Here is a 19,120-nt window from a genome sequence, read left to right as displayed (position 1 = left end):
TGAAACTCACGGCTCTCCCTTTCCTAGATGTGTGCCCTTGGGCAAGTCACTCTCCTCCAAATGGCTTTCATTAACTGTAAAGTGGGGGCTTTCCAACAAGGTGATTGAAGAAGCAAACTGCATCGTGGAAGTGAAGTCCATTACTGTCTCCATTTCTCTCAGACCAAAGACAGGAATAGTGTAGGGGTGATAGAAGCAGGGCTGGAATCAGAGGGACCCCAGTTTAAATTCTGATTCAAATCCTGGTTCTGCCACTTTTGAGATGTGACCTTGAGCAAGTCACTCCCTTGTCCAACCTGTTTCCCTATCTATACAGTGGGGACCTCTTAGTGTTGGGGTGAGAATTAATGAGATAACACACGCAAAGAGCCTGGCATCAGTAAGTGCTCCACAAATGCCAACTGCCATTGTCAGCAGTGACTTTTGGGGGAAACAAGTGATATCTGGAGGGGTGGGTAACAGATGACTGTCAGGAGGTCCATATAATAGGTATATAATTATAACTAACTATAATTTAATCACTATGTGCCAGGTGCTATTCTAAGCCCTCTCTAGGAATTAACTCATTTAAGGTCACAACAACCCCATGAGGTAGACATTATTATTATTCCCATCTTACAGATGAGGACACTGAGGCACAGAGATGATGTAACTTGCCCAGGGTCACAGAGCTAAAGAGTGGGTTAAGATCCAGGCAGAGTCCTCTGGATACCTCCCATTCCCTAATTCTACAGAGCTGTCCCATCAGCTCTAACCTCCTGGCCTCTCCTTAGTCTGGAAATTTTCTCAGGTGCTGAAGTCTGGTTTTACAGGGCAAGTCCTCCCTAGCAAGTCCCCCACAGTCCCATTCTTCCTCCCAATCCTCAGGGAGGCAAATGGCCACATACAAAATGTGTATCCTGGAGGACTATGGAATTAAGATAATCTCAGGGAGGCAACAAATGCAATGCAAATAAAGCTAATTAAAGAGCATCTGCTAATCATGGGAGCCTGTGTCAGAAAACTTGCATCTGTTGAAGGTTGCTAAGAGGCATGAAGGTGGAGGGAACCTGGCTGGCGAGGCCTCACCCCACTGCTGAAGCATCACCACCGAGTGGAGGGACAGATGGTGGCTCAGACAAGAGACGAATGTAAAAGAGAGTTTAGGTACAGGAAATTGTGTGCTCCGTGTTTTATTTAAAAGTCAGTCACTGGGAAATGGCTGCCTGATGATACCGGTGACAAAGGAGTCACTTTTTGACGTGGCATTGCTTATGTCTGAGGCCTGAATCTGTGGCTGCCTGGCTGTGTGGCTTAGATCCAGGTGCTTAACCTCTCTGGAGTTTGAGTTTGGCCACATGATATGCTTTGGCCAACAGAATGAAGTGGAATTGTTGGTGTGCCAGTTCTGAACCTACATCTCAAGATATGTTGTGTTTCCACTTGCCCTCTTGCACCGTTGCTTTTCACTGTAGAAAGAACATGCCTGGGCTAGCCCACCGGCCCCAGGAGGAGGATACAAGACTCAAGGGTAGGGAGGAGCCTGACTTCCTGGATGACACATGGAGGAGAGCAGCTCTCACCCAAGAACATCTGACAAGGATTATCCCATGGCTACAAAACACACATCCCATATCGTGAGCCACTGGGGCCTAATTATCACTAGAGCAAGTGGACCTAGTGCTGTCCCACTGAAAGGCCAGACCCTGCACCCCTTCCTGAGCTAGTTCTGTGGTTTCACCAACTTCAATTTCTCCCCACAATCATCCAGCTTGGATGCCATGTGGCTGTTGCTCTCAGCATGACCTAAGACTGCAAGCTCCTGGAAATCTGATGAGTTCCCCCATTAGATCATCCAACTGCTCTGAAAGGACCCACCTTGGCCTATAAGTGAGGTTCTCTGGTGACCTCCTAAGTGTTCTTGGTGGTCTCCACCAGTGGTTCTGGGTTTTGGGACCCCAGCAGGCTTTGCACCCCAGCCAGCCAGTCATGATGCCATGTGGCTGGCCTTGGGCATGCCACCTAGCACCTCCATACCTCATTCTTCACACCTGTAAAAGGGGAGTGCTGCTCCCTTCTTGGCTCAAGAGTGGTGGCATGGAGATATGAACTGTGAAAAGTAGAAATCCTGTTGAAACAGGAGCTGTCACGTGATCCATCATTCAATGCTGACTCTTGAGGGGCATCACTGAGAGAACCTGAGAAGAATCCCATTTCCTTTGCCTCAGCCTCCCTTTAGCCTTCACCCTGTTTCTCTTTTTTAAGGTTTTGAATGTCAACTTCTTTGGCAAGTTGATGCTTCAAAAGAAACAAAGATTTAAATATCCTAAGATAGCCTTGCCTAAAGAGATTCCTTTCTAGCGTTCCATGTGACAGCCCCAGACAGGCATTTCATAGAAGAGGGCACTCAAACAGCCAATAAATACCTGAAAAGCTAAGCCTCGAGAGTAGTTAGGAAAAATTCAAATTAATACCAAAATGTGATACCATCATGCACTCATCAGATTGGCCAAAATTTTGAAGCCAGATAATACTAACAGTTATTAAAAATGCAGAGCAACTGGAATCCTCATGCACTGCTGGTGTAATCGGTACAACTAGCTTAGAAAACAACTGCGCATAATCTAGCAAAGTGGAAGACATGCATGGCGCATGCCACATGCCCCACCAATCTATTCCTAGGGATATATTCACCAGGAACTCTTGTCCGGGTGCGTCCAGCAGGATATAAATGATTTGTATCTTTCTATAAGATTGTTTACAGAAGAGTGCTCATAACAGTAAAAGAACAAAACAAACAAAAACAAAGGGAAAAGGTAACAATCCAAATGCCCATCAATAGTAGACTGGATAAAATAAACTGTACTGTATTCACACAATGGAAATCTATAAATGGGGGAAATAATGATTCAGAACCACACTATTCAACATGGGCGATTCTCATAGTAACACTTCTTAAAGAAAACAAGTTGCAGAATACAAATAGTACAATACTATTTATGTAAAATTTAAATGCAGGCAACACTACACTGTATATTGTTTAAGGACTCATTGTTTGGTCTTACGACAAAAGCCAGTGCTAAACCTGCTGTGTGCCACTTAGCATGTGGCCCTGGGAACATTTCATTTTTCTGAGCCTCGGTTTCCTTTCAGGGCTACTGTGAGGGTGTAAAGTCACGTAGTGAATATACCTGTTGCACAGTGAGTACCCAGTAATTGTTGAAGATGACGGTTTGATTATTTGGGTAAGTTCCAATTTCCAAATGTCAGTTTTCTTAAAGCAAGGTGCCTTGGGGTCCCCCAAAATAAGAGTGTTGAGGAGGGCAAGAAAGAAGCTATTGTACTTGAGTGCTCATTTTTGTAGTTAACACACATGCAAGTGGGAGTATCCATGCTGAAAAGAGATGCAGTCCCTGCTCACAGCATGTTCTAGACTAAGGCCTTTGATGTCCTGTACAATCTCTCTTCTCCCCTCTTCTTCCACAATAAACTGGGATGGTCAAATCCACCAAAAACTATTTGTTTTTTCTTGATGGCAGGAAGGTATTGAACCCTTTCTAACGTAGCAAAGAATGAAAGAAACATAAGGCAGTTACATTTACTTATTAAAACGGTCTAAACATGCATACCCTTCCACACAATTCTCCTTTGCTACTGTTACCAGTCAGGGCTCTCCAGAGACTGAACCAGTAGGAGACATACATACTAAGAGATTCATTGCAAAGAATTGGCTTATACAGTTGTGGGGCTGAGTAGTCAAGTCTGAAATTCTTAGGATTTCCATCAGGAAGAACAGATTGAAAGTCCAGGGGGAAGCTACTGTCCACAGGAGGAATTTTCTTTTCTTCAGGTAAGTCTCAGCCCTGCTCTTCAGCCTTTCAGCTGACTGAATCTGACCCTCCCAGATGATACAGAATAATCTCTCTTAGTCAATTGACTATAAACTTCAATCACATCCACAAAACACCCTTACAGCAATATCCAGATTAATGTGTGGATAATTGGGCACTCTCATTTAGCCAAGCTGACACGTCAAACTGACCATCACACATGTCCCCTGTAAGCTCTTCGCAGCACCCTCCAGGTTGGCGCAGCTTATGGATCAGCACATGTCACTGTGTCAAGGCTTTTTCAGTTAACCTGCCTCTCGTCTGATTTTGTCTGGGTGTCAGCTTGAATTTGCTCTTTTTACTCTGTCCACAAGTCTGACATCATGGCCTCTCGTAGCTCTGGATGCACATCCTTACAGGGTCAATGGCTAAAAGCGAAAGGGAAGGGGCTGATCAGCCAAGCCTGGGCCACGGAGGATAGGGTCTGTCATCCAAGGGTAGCAAGTGGGTAGCACACGCATGGACACCATGGGGTGGTTATGAGCTGGGCCCAAGTTACATAGCTCTGGACATCCCAAAGTGTGTCTATGACCTTCCAGATATTTCTAGATCATTCACAGAACATTCTATAACCTCAAGTCCCATGGGGAGGAAGATGGCTATCTTTCAAATGTCTCTCAGTCTTTCCTATCACTCTAAAGGCCAAGACTCAGTGAGGTGCTAGCACATCTATAACACCTCTGTCTCTGGGAAAAAAATCGCCCTTTTACTTGTTTATTTTTTGAAACAAATTTTTAAGATTTATTTATTTAATTTGAGAGAGAGAGAAAGAGCACATGCATGAGCTGCGGAGGGGTAGAGAGAGAGGGAGAGAGAATCCCAAGCAGTCTGTCAAACACACAAACCACAAGATCATGACCTGAGCCAAAATCAAAAGTCAGAGGCTTAACCAACTAAGCCACCCAGGCGTCCCCCAAAATCTCCCTTTAAAATAGACAACAGGTCTCAGGCTCAGTTCCTCTGGCTGAGTGCATTCATGGTTTTAAATGCATGCATTTATATGTAGCCCTTTTCTATTTATGGCAAGAGATGCCAAATTTCCATTTAGAATGGTGATAGAAAGTTCCCTTTTACAAAGACATTTAATTAAGTAAAAAGTGAGCTAGGTTAGAGAAAAATACTAAGTAAACAGTAATATATGGTACATAGATACAGAAAAAATTGTGCATGTGGCTGTGAAAGATTAGAGTTGTGTTAGGTGATGGCCTTGGCTTTGACACTAGATGTCCCAAGTTTAAATCCAAGCCACACTATGTAAACTTAGGCAAGATACTGAACTTACCTGAGTCTCACTTCCTCATCTGTATGAGGAAGGAATGATGATACTCATCATCAAACTTTATAATCCACTTTATCCAAATCCTTTGGGACCAGATGTATTTTGGAATTCAGAATCACTCAGATTTTCAGAATACCATACATTGTATATTATATTCAGGGTTAGGCAGCATTGTGTGGCCCAGCACATTAATATTCCTGCAGCAAAATGTCTGACTATTCACATTAAGTGGGGTGGGTTTTTTAAGTCTACACATTGCACCAGTCCCGGGCGGATTTTGTGGTCAAATGTTTGCGCAAACATGAAAATAAAAACTTTCATATTCCAGAGTCTTGGGGATTTAAGGATTGTACATAATGGGCTATGAGCCCGGACAGGGAGTGGACAGGACTAGTGAAACCTAAGGTGCCTTAGTCAAGCCCATGCAGTGAGGTGGCAAAAAGATTGGGAAGCAGCCAGAGAGGCTAGGAGGGAGCATTTAGGAAGAGAAGAGAGGCAATCAGCAAAATGTGCACCAATCTCACGAGAGATTATAAAGAAAAGATTACACAAGCTCCCCAAGATTTCTTTGATTTCTTCTCCCCTATGACCCAACACCCTCCCTTCCTCCTCCTCGTCCTCCTCTTTCTCTTGCTGGTGCTGCTCCTCCCATTGCCCTTCTTGGTGTCTGGCCTTAGGGTAGACATGTGACTAAGTTCTAGCCCATGAGATGTGAGGGGAGATCTACTGAAGTGCTTACAAGAAAGGTTTCTGTGGACAATTCTGTGCCTAGATGTGATGCCTGGCATAGGGGCAGCCATACTGAGGCCATGAGGGGAAGCAGGCTGAGGGTAAAGACCACACAGAGGATGCCAGGGTAGAGAGCTGATGTCATGTAGCCACTGATCACACCAAACTTGGACTCACCTACCTCTGTACTTCTTGTAAAAGATAAAGAAAACCTATTATAACTTTAGCCAGTTAGAGTTGGAATTATCTGTTACTTACAGTGGAAGGATATTATTTTTGTTATTAAGAGAAAGTATAAATATGGAAGATGAGAAAATATGGGGAGTCTCAAGTTATAAGATTGCATATAAGCAAAGCCAGATTTTAAAGAATTTAATACCAGATAGATAGCACAATGGGCAGGCAGGCAGAGGGGTAGTGAGAAAGCTGGTGCGGGCCAAACTGCCTAAGGATGGTTTCATGAAGGAGGTTGGAAAACTTCCTCAAACTTCACTAAAAATTTCTTGGTTCCACTTCTGTATTTTCCGTGGAGGGCAAATGATTCAGCTCAAACCTAGGAGCCCCCAATTTCCTTCCCAGAATCATAGATATTTCCTCAACCAGGAAAGAAAGCTGGCTGGGCAGGTTGGGAAGATTCTGGGTAGACGCACAGCCTTAGCAGTGTTCTGGGCTTGTCTGGCCTTCAACGTGTGATTTTGAGAGTTGGAAACGAGAAGATTAAAACTCAGAATGGCACGCGGGTGTGAAGCCGACTGCCTTGCCAGCTATTTGCCTGTATTTAAAACACATATGGGTGATATTTTTAAATATCTTTGCTGTGTGATTGAAAAACATTGCAGTTGCTACTTCGTGGACGTGGGTTTTTATGCAAACCCAGGGATGGAATGATGAGTGTATGTTGTACCTACGTGGGCTTTGCTGGAGAGAATGTAAGGACAGAATGGCACAGCCTGCATAAATGTCGGGCTGAGAATTGGGGCTGGGCCATTCAACATTTAACTTGGGTGTAGGGGCTGCTGGCAAAGCTCCTTGGTTCTCTTTGAGATCCATCCCTCCCCACTCTCCCTCCAAGGGGTTTGGGTGGGAATACTCACCCCAGCTCTAGGAGTAGACATATAACCCAGGGCTGGCCAACTGAGCACTCTAGACCCTTGGCCCAAGTGACTGGCTGAGGGGCAAGCTCACGTCCAAAGGCAAGCCAATGAGACTCAATCATGCAATAGTTTTAGGAACTATTGGGAAATAAGCACTTCTCTCCTGCTCGCATTGCTAATCTGAGAGCAGGTATACCTGGAACTTCCCAAGGCCATCTTTGTCACCACTTGAAGAAAGCCTGCTGGGAATAAAACCAAGGCAGTGGAAAAGAGAGCCTGAGAGATGGAGAGAGTCCTGGATCCAGCCATGCCTGAAATCTATCCCTGGAACCTTTATTTTCCACTTAAAAAAAAAAAAATTGTAGTGGTTGCCAGAGGGAAAGGGAAGAGGGAGTAGGAGAAAAAGGTGAAGAGGATTAAGAGTTACAAACTTCTAGTTATAAAATAAATAAGTCATGGGATGGGAAGTACGGCATAGGCAATACATAGGCCATAATATCATAATAACTCAGTGTGGTGAGAGATGGTAACTACACTTATCATGGTGAGAATTTTGTAATGTATATACTTGTGAAGTCACTATGCTGCACACCTGAAACTAATATAATATTAGGTCCACTACAGAAAAAAAAATTGTGGTAAAATATATCTACCGTAAAATGCCATTTTAACGATGTATAAGCATAAAATTCACTGGCATTCATTACATTGACAATGTTATGCAACCATCTCACCACTATTTCCAAAAGCTGTCATCACCCCAAACAGAAACTCTGTACCCATTAAGGAGTAACTCCCCATCCTACCCTAGGACTCTCAATTTAATGTTTTTATTTTTATTTTTTTTTTTACGTTTATTTTTTTGATAAACCGAGAGAGGCAGAGCACACGTGGGGGAGCGCAGAGAGAGAAGGAGACACAGAATCGGAAGGGAGCTCCAGGCTCTGAGCTGTCAGCACAGAGCCCGACGCGGCGCTCGAACCCACAGACCGTCAGATCATGACCTGAGCCGAAGTCAGACGCTCAACCGACTGAGGCCCCCAGGCGCCCCTCAGTGTAATGTTTTTAAAGTATAATATACACACAGTGAAATTCTCCCTTTTTACGGTGGTTCTGTGAGTTCTCACAAACACACACAGTCGTTTCACCGGCCCCACAATCAAGATCCAGAACAGTTCTAACCCCAGCCCCCAAAGTCCACGTTCTCCCTACAGGCGGCTCCCTGCTCTCCTCCCCAACCTCCTGGAAACCACGGATCGGTTTTCTGTGTGTGAAGTTCTGTCTTTTCCAGAATGGCGTATAAGTGAAATCGCACAGTATGTGGCCTCGTGACTCTGACTCCCTTCGCTCGGCATAACGCATCTGAAGTTAGCCCGTCATGGGCATATCCATAATTCACGCCTTTATACCGTACGACTCTACCTCAGTTTACGCTTTCACCACATGAGGGGCATTTGTCTACTCCCGTACTCTGAATCGACCTGAGTCTATACATTCCTTTTCCTTAAGCTGTCGGAGTCGGGTTTCCGTCACCTGCAACCAAAATAATCTTGCCCATATATCGGGAGAAAGTCACTTCCTTTCTCGAAAATTACCTCTTTCGTCTATAAAATGGGAGTGTATTGCTCACAACGGTTTTGAGTATAACGGAAATCTTGACACAAAATTGACAGAAAGACGAGAATTTTCTCACACACCGGGGAGTCCTGAGGTGGAGCACATCACGAGGCGGCTGATTTGGCGGCTCAACACCGGAGGCTGGTACTTTCCACCTCTTTAATCTGCGGCGCCTCGGGGTCTCCTCCTCAGGGCGAAGCAAGATGGCGGCGGCAGTTCCACCACGTCGACGTCGACGTCGACGGGAAGTTTTCTTCGAGGGCTCAAGAGACTTTGCCCAGAAGCCACGCCCAGCAAGTTTCTCCTCGTATCTCATTGGCCCGAATTGAGTCTCGTGCCCGCTCCCGACAGAGTAGCAGAGGAGGGGGGCGGGGCACCCACAGTGCCTATCACCCACGAGAACAGCAGCTCGGCTCCCTCGTGGGGGTGTTATGAGGGTCAATGGAGGTGTCAGCTCCTGGTACCTGCGAGGATTCAGACACGTTGCAATTCTCTTCGACATTGCGAGGGAATGTGGCGCGGGCAGATCTTCCCAACCCTGAGACAGTCAGGTGACATCGGCACAGGTGGGAAATACTGAAATAGTTCTGGCCAATGCATTTGAGTTAATCACATGCTTCCGGTGACAATGGACAGAAACAGAAATTGGCCTAAGCCAAAAATAATTTATTAGCTTATTTAACTGGAAAGTTTAACTGGTGTGATGGGCCCAGGCATAGCCTGGAGGTTGAATTTCAGACACTCCTCCTTCTCTGGGATTTCTCCTCCTGATTTCTTCTGTGTTGGCTTCATCCTCAGACAGACATATTCCCTCCGGTGGCAAAGATGGCTGCCATTAGCCCAAGCTTCCGTCCTCCCAGCTTCTTGTCCCCGGGGAAAAGAGAAAACCTAGGGAAGATTCTCATTAGTCTAGGTGAGACCACATGCCTGTGCCTGAGCCAATCACCTTGACTCTGCTAGACGCGGCCCAGATGGCCCGCCCAGTTCCCTAGCTGGGGTAGAGTGGAGGCCAAGGGCATAAACTGGCCAAAAGAAAACCCCGAGGCTGCTTTCACAAGAAAGGGGAATGGCATTGGGGCAAAAGTAACACTGTTTCCTACAGTCTTAATTTTACTGGGAGAGAAACTTACACCCAGAAAGGGTAAGACACTAGATGTCATAGCAGTGGATCCAAGTCATGAACTCCAGCCCCTGAATGCCTAGCCATTACACCAACCCTCACTGGGTGCCAGGAGGATGGGTGGGTCTGTGATTCCCTAATAATGCCCACGCCAAACTCTTTCACTCCCTAACCTCCCTCTCCAAATGAGGCTCACCCACATTTCTCACCTTGAGGTTTGGTCTACTTTGCAGCTGAAGTACAGAATGTTAGGGGATTGCTATGGACTGAACTGTGCTTCCCTCCCATTTATTTTTGAAGCCTTAACCCTAATACAGTGTCTTTGGGAGATAATTAGGTTTAAAGGAGATCATGAGGGTAGGGCGACCAAGATGGGATTAATGCCTTCATAAGAATAGACAACCAGAGCTGGCTTTCTCTCTCTCTTTCCCTCTCTGCCATGTGAGGACACAGCAAGAAGGAAGCTGTCTTTAAACCAGGAAGAGGGCTTTCACCAGACCTGACCATGCTGGCACCCCGATCTCAGACATCCAGCTTCTGGAACTGTGAGAAAATAGATGCCTGGTTTTAAATGTATGGTATTTTATTATGGCAGCCCAAGCTGACTAATACAGGGATGGATTTAGAGCAACAAACATTGATTGGGCACCTGCTGAGCGCCAGGTCCTGTGCAGGATACTAAGGTTCATTAGCTGGGTCTTAGCCCACAAAGAGTTTGGAATCTAAAAGCAATGTTAAAATATTAATAATGGATCCCTTCTATCTTCTCTGTAAACTTTGAGCTCCCTTTTACTTAAGAAAAGAAATTTCCAACTCAACCAATAACCTCCTTGCTCTTTCTTCCTCTCTCCATCTGTCTCTAGAAACAGAATAGCACGTAGACCACAGAACTTTGCATCCATCTCTCCATGCTTATTTCCGTGCATGCCAAGAGGAAAAAAAAATGACAGCTATAAAGAGATGGCAGATGCTCTTAAGTGCCCTGTGTTCAGAGTTTTCCATGTATAACCTCATTTAATCTTCCAACTACTTCACGAGGCAGCCGTTATTAGTCCCATTTTCCAAATGATGATGCTGAGAGGCTCAGAGTGACAAAGGGACCTGCCCAAGATCACACAGCTGGGAAGTGGAGATGGGATTTGTACCCAGGTCCCTCTGATTTTAATGTCCAAGTTCTTAACCCCCATTGAATCTCCTTGGCTAATCAGTGCTATACATGGATTCACAAAAGAGATACTCATCCAAAGCTGATGAGTATCATCCATTAGGATGACCTAGATTTCTCCATGATAAGGACAGCCGCCACTGAGGAAGCTGGCTGTGATATGAATGGATGCATTAAGAATTTTTATTGACTCTCAAAGAGTTAGCAATGATATCACTTCTGCTATTTACATGAGCCTGCAGTTATTGAGCCTTTACTCTGTGCCAGTCATTCCACATGTTTTAACTCTCTTCCCCTCACAAGCCCTTGAGTTAAGTCCTAGCATCACCCCATATTCCAGATGATAAAACTAAGGCTTACTGGGACTAAAGCAATGGGTGAGTGAATGAAATGAGGGAATCTCACAACCATAAGTGTTTGAGGGAGGAGTAAATTTTCCAAAGCCCTCGAAGTGCTAGAATCTTCCAAGTCTGTATTCAAAGAGAAGGGGGCAAGATGGAAATTGAGAACAAAATTCTCCCCTCATAGAAGGAAGATGCTGTTTGGCAACTAAGAGTTCTAGGAAATGTCATGAGGTCTTCCCTTCCCCCACCCCAGACCCTCATGGTCTGTGGTTGGATGTGGAAATCCTGGAAGTTTCCCTGAATTGAGAACTGATAGAGGTGGGAGAGAGCAGGCTTTTAAGGGACTCTCACAGGAAATGGAACAATAGCAGTGCTGTGCCTTGTGAGAGCTGCAAATGGGGTCCTCAGCAAGAGGGAATACAGAGATGCATATGCTCAAGATGTTCTGCCATCTAAATGTGCATAATGAAAAAAAAAAAACAAAAAACCTTGTATAAAATGTAATAAAATAGGTCTGTGAAATCAGCCTTAAAAAATCATGTGCATCTGGGTTTTGTCCTGAAGGGCAAAAACACAAATTCCATGACCAGTTTGGTGCAGTTGGATGAGGGGAGTGGTTAAGCATTTATTATTTGATTTTGTGGGTTTTTTAACAAAGAAATTACATATTCGTTATTAAAAATTCAAGCAATACATAAGTAATGGTGTATCAGTTAGGAAGGCTACTTGTGCAAGTAACAGTAAACCCAGTAAACTGGGCTTAAAAGACAAGAGTGTATTGTTAATTAGCAGGAAGCCTGAAGGTAGGAGGTTCTGGGCTTGGTTTAGGGACTCAACAATATCAACAAGAACCCAGATACCTTTGTTCTTTCTGCCCTGCTCTACTCATTGTGTTTGTGATATCTCCCTTCGTGGTTACAAGATGGCTGCCACAGCTCCAGACATCAGGTTCTCATGTCACGGTCCCAAGCAGGAAGGAAAAGGGTATGATGGGGCAAAAGAGAACCTTGTCTTCTTTTATTAAATTTTCTTTTCTTTCCCAGAAACTGTTCCCTTCATCTACAAAGGTGGGTGGACTTCTGTTCAAACCCTAGCTCTCCCACTTAATCTCTCTGAGCTTCAATTTCCCCATCCTGGAAATAGGAATAATAGTAGTGTTTTCCTCATAGGGTGTTGTAAGAATTATATGAGCAAGCACATCATGTATAATAAACACTCAGTAGGTATGTGGGTATCTTCTTTTTGTCTGTCCAGATTCATCCTTTTTTACCTTTCTCCTGTTTATTCTGTGCTGCCCCAGGACCACAACAACGGGCTTCCTTATCCTCTGGCTTCTGGTTGATTTGGCCAATGGAGAGTGTCAACAGGAGATGAGGAGGGAGTAGAGAAAGGTCAGGTATCTATTTTTCTAGCTCCCTCTCTGTGGGATGCCAAGGGGCTGAGTTTCTCTACTGAGAGCCACCGCTCCTCTCTCCCTCTGCTAGCTGCTCCCTCCAGGTTCCAGTAATGCCCAGATGGTAACAGCTCCCAAGGTTACTAGTCCCAGGGGCTGCACTGTTGCTTTTCTTAAACCTGTTCTCACCTTAATAAATAATTTCTTTATTAAACTCCTCTCAAAATACCAGTTTGATTGTATTATCTTTTCCTGCTGGCACCCTGATGGATTCAAAACATTTGCTTTTTTTCCAAAGTAAATTGTTTGCAAACTTCAGTATTTTATTAGTAGTGACAAGTGACTTGTGTCACCCCTCATGATTAAGAATCACCAGTCCACTTGGTCAAAAAGTCAGTCAAGTGGGATGTTCAGTTGAGTTGGCTGTTAGAATCATGAATTAATTCTAAATCCTTGGGCCTCTGGCCATATCCTGAGGCACAATATCTTTTAAGTGATAATGATTTTGAAAAAAAAAGAAAGAAAAGACACAATTTCACATTCACATGCCCTGAACTCATAGCTGCGTATTCTTGACATCCTTCAGTTAAATGGAAGACACCAGGGTTTGAAACTGTATTGATTTCAGTGGGCATATATTATTTTACTGTAAGTACCAATGTCTGTTGTACTTAATATACAATGGATTAATTTAAAATGCATTAGTTTAATAAAAATGCATAAAATAGAATAGAATTGCATTAGCTTCAATAAAAAATTCAATTTCATAAATATTATCTCGTGTTAAAATGCATTGATTTCCAGGAAAATATATTGGTCAAAGGTAATTTACATTGGTTTGAATGGAAATGCACCAGTCTGCATACATATGTATTAGTTTAGTCAAACGTATCCAATTGTGTAAAATATCGGTTAGGCTGAAATGGATTCTGACCCTGTTGTTGTCGTTGTTGTTGTTTTATTCTTTTTCTCTGAATAAATATCTCCCAGGCTGGCTTTAGTGTGGCCCAGTTCACTTGAAGGAATGCGGGTGGCTGAGCCTGAGGAACATTCTGGTAACCCATGGGTTTGTGAATGGATGTGTCAACTTCAGCAGCAGTTAAAACTCCCTTAGTGGCATGTAAGGGACACTCATCTTCCCCACTGAGGCTGAGTGTGGGATATGAGCTGGAGATCCAAGCAAAGGGCCCAGAAGTAATATGTCCTGTCCTTGTAAGGACTGATTGGAGCCATCCCTAGATCAGGACAATGTTGTAGGCCTTGACTACAGCAAGAGGAACTGGAAAGGAGCCTGTGATCTGGGAGCAAATGGAGACCAGAACCAGAAGGTGAGCTAGAGACCCAGAGTTCAGGATCAACAGGACAGGATCATAGGTAGGGTTCTGGGGTCTACCAGGCCTGGGTTCAAACCCTGAGCCTGATACTTCCTCTGTGTCCTTGGCCAAGTCATTTAACTTCTCTGAGTCTCCATTTCTCCCAGGTATTGTACTGTCCATGTACTGATTTATTTAATCACCACCACACCCCCATGGTACAAGTAAGTGACTTGTTCCAGAGCACACAACTAGCAAGTATCAGAGATTTAAATCCAGAGTCTCCATTCTCAGCCACTAGACTACCTCCAATAATTGTTTTGTGACTTCCAAAGCAGTCATATCATGGCAATTAAGGAAGGTACCCCAACCCCTGCTCTGTGTTTTCCTAAGAGCCTCCTTTTCTTGGATAAGGACTTGGATGAGTGACTTTGCCTCTTTGAGCCTCGGTTCCTTCATCTGTAAAATGGGTAAAATGAACAGCATCCATCTCCTAGGGCTCTCAGCATACTAGGGACATGGTAAAGGCTCAACAAACATTCTACTCCTGAAATCATTATTGCATTATATGCTAACTTGGATGTAAATTTTTAAAAAAATTAAAAAAAAAATAGAAGACTCAACAAACAGTAGACCCTCACTCCAACAAAAAGCATTCAACGTATTTTTGTGGCTGCCGGACTCTTCAGAATCTTTACTATGCTGATGTGGCCCCTGAATCTCTCAGAGGGGAAGGAGTAGGCAGAATCTAGGAGGAGGCTGAGCTGTGAAGGTCAGAACTACAAGAGGGAAAAGAGAATTAGAGATGGAGAAATTGTACCAGCTGAATAGTGTTTCCCAAAGTGTGAGACCCCCTCATCCCTTGTGATGTGTGAGCTGCTTTTGTTCTCCTCAAGTAGACATTTTTCACAACTTTTTACTTGAAAAAAAAAAAATTGTAACAGAAGAGTTGCAAGAAGGGTGCAATGAAATCTCTGAACTTCTCCAGATTTGCCAAATGCTGACATTTTGCCACATTTGCTTTATTTCTGTGTGTGTGTGTGTGTGTGTGTGTGTGTGTGTGTACACTTTCCCCAATGAACCATTTATGTGTTAATGCAGTCACTACCACAATCCTTTACGCACACAGTCCGGTATGTATCTCCTAAGAACCAGGTCATCCTCTTATGTAATTACCATACAATTATCACATTCGAGAAACTTAACATTAATGAAGTTCTAGAATCTGAATTTCAGGTTCCATGTTCCAATTTCACCAGTTGTCCTAAAATTGACAATTGGTGGTGCAATCTCTGACCTCTTGGAATGGGGGCATGTCTGCCAGGTTTCTGCACTATAATTTTTTCCCTTTGTAATTAGCAAGAAACCTGTGGGGGAGATACTATGGATAAGACTGTGCCAAGTTAAACATTAAAACATTTAAAAACTGAATATTTACGTATTTATTTTCATGTTATATTCTGTTCCTGCAAAGGAAAATTGCTATTTCATTTACAGTAGCAATGCGGTTTCCTTCTCCAAAATACATACTAAAAATGAAAAAAAAAGGGGCTCAGTCGGTTAAGCATCCGACCCTTGATTTGATTTCATGTTTTGTGAGATCAAACCCTGCGCTGGACTCTGCACTGACAGCATAGAGCTTGCTTGTGATTCTCTCTCCCCTCACTCTCTGCCCCTCCCCCACTTGCGTGATCTCTCTCGAAATAAATAAATAAACTTAAAAAAGAGGAATCTCAAAAAAAAGTGAAAAAAAAGGAAAGTGAGTCAATTTGAAAAAAGTGTAAAATAAGTGACAACAGAGGTGGTTCATGGATGTGGCAAAATACATTGACATGTGGTGCTCAAATGGCTGTTGTAGGGACACAGCACAAGTGTGGAAACTGCCACTGTAAAGAGATGGAGCTAAGCTGCAGGGGTGGAGGGGGCTCATTCCTGGGGTGTTCAGAGCCTTAGGGTGTATTCTGTGGTGTCTGGTGTTCCCCCAGGCCCACAGACCCCGTGCCTGGCCTCTGTTTGGCCCTGCAGCCTGGGGACGTGGCCTTGAGCACAGTTACTTCAGACCCCCCCGCTGGCACTGCTAGGGAAGCCACCAGCTGATCTGGAAGGTTCCAGAAATTCAGTGTGAATCCTGGTTCATGGAAACCCACCCAGCAGTCCATATAGACTGGGGTCCTGCAAAAAGAGTCCCTCCTGACCCCCCCTAGAATCGATGTGTGGGCAACACAGAAGGCAGACCGGGTGTTGCTCTTCCGGACACAGACTGGATGGTGGAGTCTGGCAAAGAAGGATGAAAGCATGAAAAGGCAGGGCCACCAAGGAGGTGGCTGGTGGCCGGTGAGGGTGTAGGGGGCTGGGGAGTGGTGCTTTTGACGGAAAGTCCTGCAGACTGAGAGGAATAATTGAATGCAATTTAGCACCTGTTCTTTGGTCTTGGGTCTAAAAAGTGGCCCCTTGAACCCTTGAACTCAACAGAGACTGTCCTTTCAGGGCCCAGCCTTGACTATGGCTTGGGACTGGTGCCAGAAGTTGCCCACTGGAGGCCCCTGTCATGATGCAATCTATTGCTAGAATCCAGGTGGGTCTGTGCAAAAGCCAAAATTGAGTTAATTCTCGGATTTTGGCAAAATCAAGAGTAAACAGATTCACCCTTTGAGTCCCGAGAGGGCAGTTGGTAAGGCACAGGCTTCACCTTCAAACCCTGGCTCAATGCCAGCCGTGAAGCTCAGACATATTCACCCCCTCTGGAGACTCAGCCTTCTCTTCTGTAAAAGGGGATGATAATATTGCCAATACCCCGGGTTGTTGTGAGGGTCACATGAGGGAAATGAATAAAGAACTTGATACAGCGCCAGCCATGTTATAAGTGGTCATTAGATTTGTAGCTATTATTATTGTTGCTGTTAATCAAACCAGTTACTCGAAGAGCCCGAAGAGAAGCCATTCAGGTGAATAGGAGCTCCTTGAAAGTAGGAATGATTTTGTATTCATCTTTGTACCCTCAGCACCTACCAGGGCCTGGCCTAGAGGAGGTGCATAGTATTGATTGTTAGCAAGAATAATCATAATTGTTCATATTTTTGGAGCACCTACTATGTTTCAAGCCCTGGATAAGGCTTCCACGTGTATTATTGCATCTAAACCTGAGAGTCACCCTAGGCCCTCACACACTGCTGGTGAGAAATGTGAAATGGTGCAGCTGCTGTGGAAAACAGTTTGGCAGTTCTCAAGGTTCAACGTGAGGTTACTATATGATGAGCAACTCCATTCCTAGGTAGCTACCCCAAAGAACTGGAAAACAGATATTCAAACAAATACGTGTATATGAATGTTCATAGCAGCACTATTCACAGTAGCCAAAATGTGGGAACAGCCCAAATGTCCATCAGTTGATTAATGAGTAAACAAAATGTGGTCTATTTAGATAATGGACTAATATTCAGCCATAAAAAAGAGCGAAGCACTGATTCACGCTACAGCATGGGTCATCCTTGAAAAGATGATGCTAAGTAAAAGAAGCCAGACACAAAAGATCACATATTGTGGTTCTGTTTATATGAAATGTCCAGAATAGGCAAATCCATAGAAACAGCAAGTATATTAGTGTTGTCAGGGGCTGGAGGGAGGGGGGAGGGAGAGTGACTGCTTAATCGGTACAGAGTTTCTTTTGGGAGTGATGGAAATGGTGAAAATGTGTTAAAATTGTAAATTTCATGTATCTTGTAACCACAGTAAAAACAAAAAATTTTGGAGACTTTTGCACACATACCACACACACAATTATTTTTTTAATGTTTATTTTTGAGAGAGAGAATGCATGCGTACGCACAGGTGGGAAGTGGCAGAGAGAAAGGGAGACAGAAGATCCCAAGTGGGCCCTGTGGTGACAGCAGAGAGCCTGACGGAGGGCTCGAACTCACAAACCGTGAGATCACGACCTCAGCCGAAGTTGGACACTCAACTGGCTGAGCCACCCAGGTGTCCCAAAGCAATTAACCACTTAAAAGTAAATATCAGTCTCATTTAGTAGATTTACAATGTGTATGACGACTTCTATCCAGTTCCAGAACATTTCATCACCTAAAATGGAAACCCTATACCCATTAGCAGTCACTCCCCATTTCCTCCTCTGCCCAGTCCCTGGCATTCACCGATCTGATTTCTGGCTCTTTGAATTTATCTATTCTGGATATCTCACATATAGGAAATCATACACTATGTGGCCTTTTGTGTCTGGTCTCTGTCACTCAACATAATGTCAAGGTTCATTCAGGGTGTAGCATCTATCGTTCCTTCTTACAGCTCAATCACATTCCATTGTGTGGACAGACTACAATTGGTTTCTGCACTCATGTGTTGATGGGCATTTGGGTAATTTCCACTTTTCAGCTAGTGTTCATAGTGTGCAAATATTTGTTTGAGTCCCTGTTTTTCAATCCTCTTGAGTGTATGTGGCACTAGTGGGTTTTAAGCCGAGCTGAGGGGCGGCTACCAGGGGAGAATGGACTCTGTGCAGAGAGGGTAGGGGAAGAGGCATCACAGCAGGACACCTGAGGGGGGCTGCTGCAGCCATCAAAGTGAGGGATCCCACTGGCGTGGACTGTGACAACATCAGCAAAATGGAAAGCAGGGGATGGACAGGGACATGTTTTGGAAGCGGGTGGGGGAACAAGGTGAAGGGGCTTTCTTCTCCCAGGCCTGCTAGCTGTGGCCAGCAGATGTGGGGCCCTGAAACTGACTGAAGCCCCAGAGGCTTTGCTGACTGCTGCAGCCGCCCCTTGCCTGCATGGAACTGTGTTCAGTGTGGACCACCCACCTGGAAATCAGCCTGGAATTAACTGACAGGGGGCTGGAGACCAAAGGAGTGTGCACCAGCAAACAGATGATTTGCAGTGGCTGTAGGGATGGAACTGCATTTAGGGGCAGAGAACAGAGCACATGGCTGGTAGCGTCAGCCGGGCAGGGGGGTGAGGGGGGGCGGTGAGAGGAGAGGAGGAACAGAGGGGCTCTGGACCTAGCTGGGCCCAGCGAGGCTGTTTGTGAAAATGGCGGGCTGGGGCCTATGGCTTGCTCAGGTCTGGAGGCTGCTGGTCTGAGGAATAGCCCATCTGCCCCTGAGTCTTGCTGTACCCAGGGCACTGCAGCTAACAAGGGCAAATTAATTAGCCTCTCAGCCTCAGTTTCCTCGTCTCTAAAGTGG

The 19,120-nt window shown here is 44.7% G+C and overlaps 1 protein-coding gene across 1 annotated transcript in view; it reads right to left on the bottom strand.

The window, feature by feature from the left end:
• Nucleotides 1-8,827, bottom strand: part of CUX2 (cut like homeobox 2) — a 281,761-nt gene extending 272,934 nt beyond the window's left edge. The window contains exon 1 of the mRNA XM_027044198.2: nucleotides 8,669-8,827. The gene's annotated coding sequence lies outside the window, so the exon portion shown is untranslated. The remainder of the gene's footprint in view (nucleotides 1-8,668) is intronic.
• Between the last annotated feature and the right edge of the window lie 10,293 nt (nucleotides 8,828-19,120).

Source organism: Acinonyx jubatus, chromosome D3 (genome assembly GCF_027475565.1).
Source record: "Acinonyx jubatus isolate Ajub_Pintada_27869175 chromosome D3, VMU_Ajub_asm_v1.0, whole genome shotgun sequence".
NCBI classification, from domain to species: domain Eukaryota; kingdom Metazoa; phylum Chordata; class Mammalia; order Carnivora; family Felidae; genus Acinonyx; species Acinonyx jubatus.
Note: the sequence above shows the minus strand (reverse complement) of the source record. Positions and strands in the feature narration are given on the sequence as shown.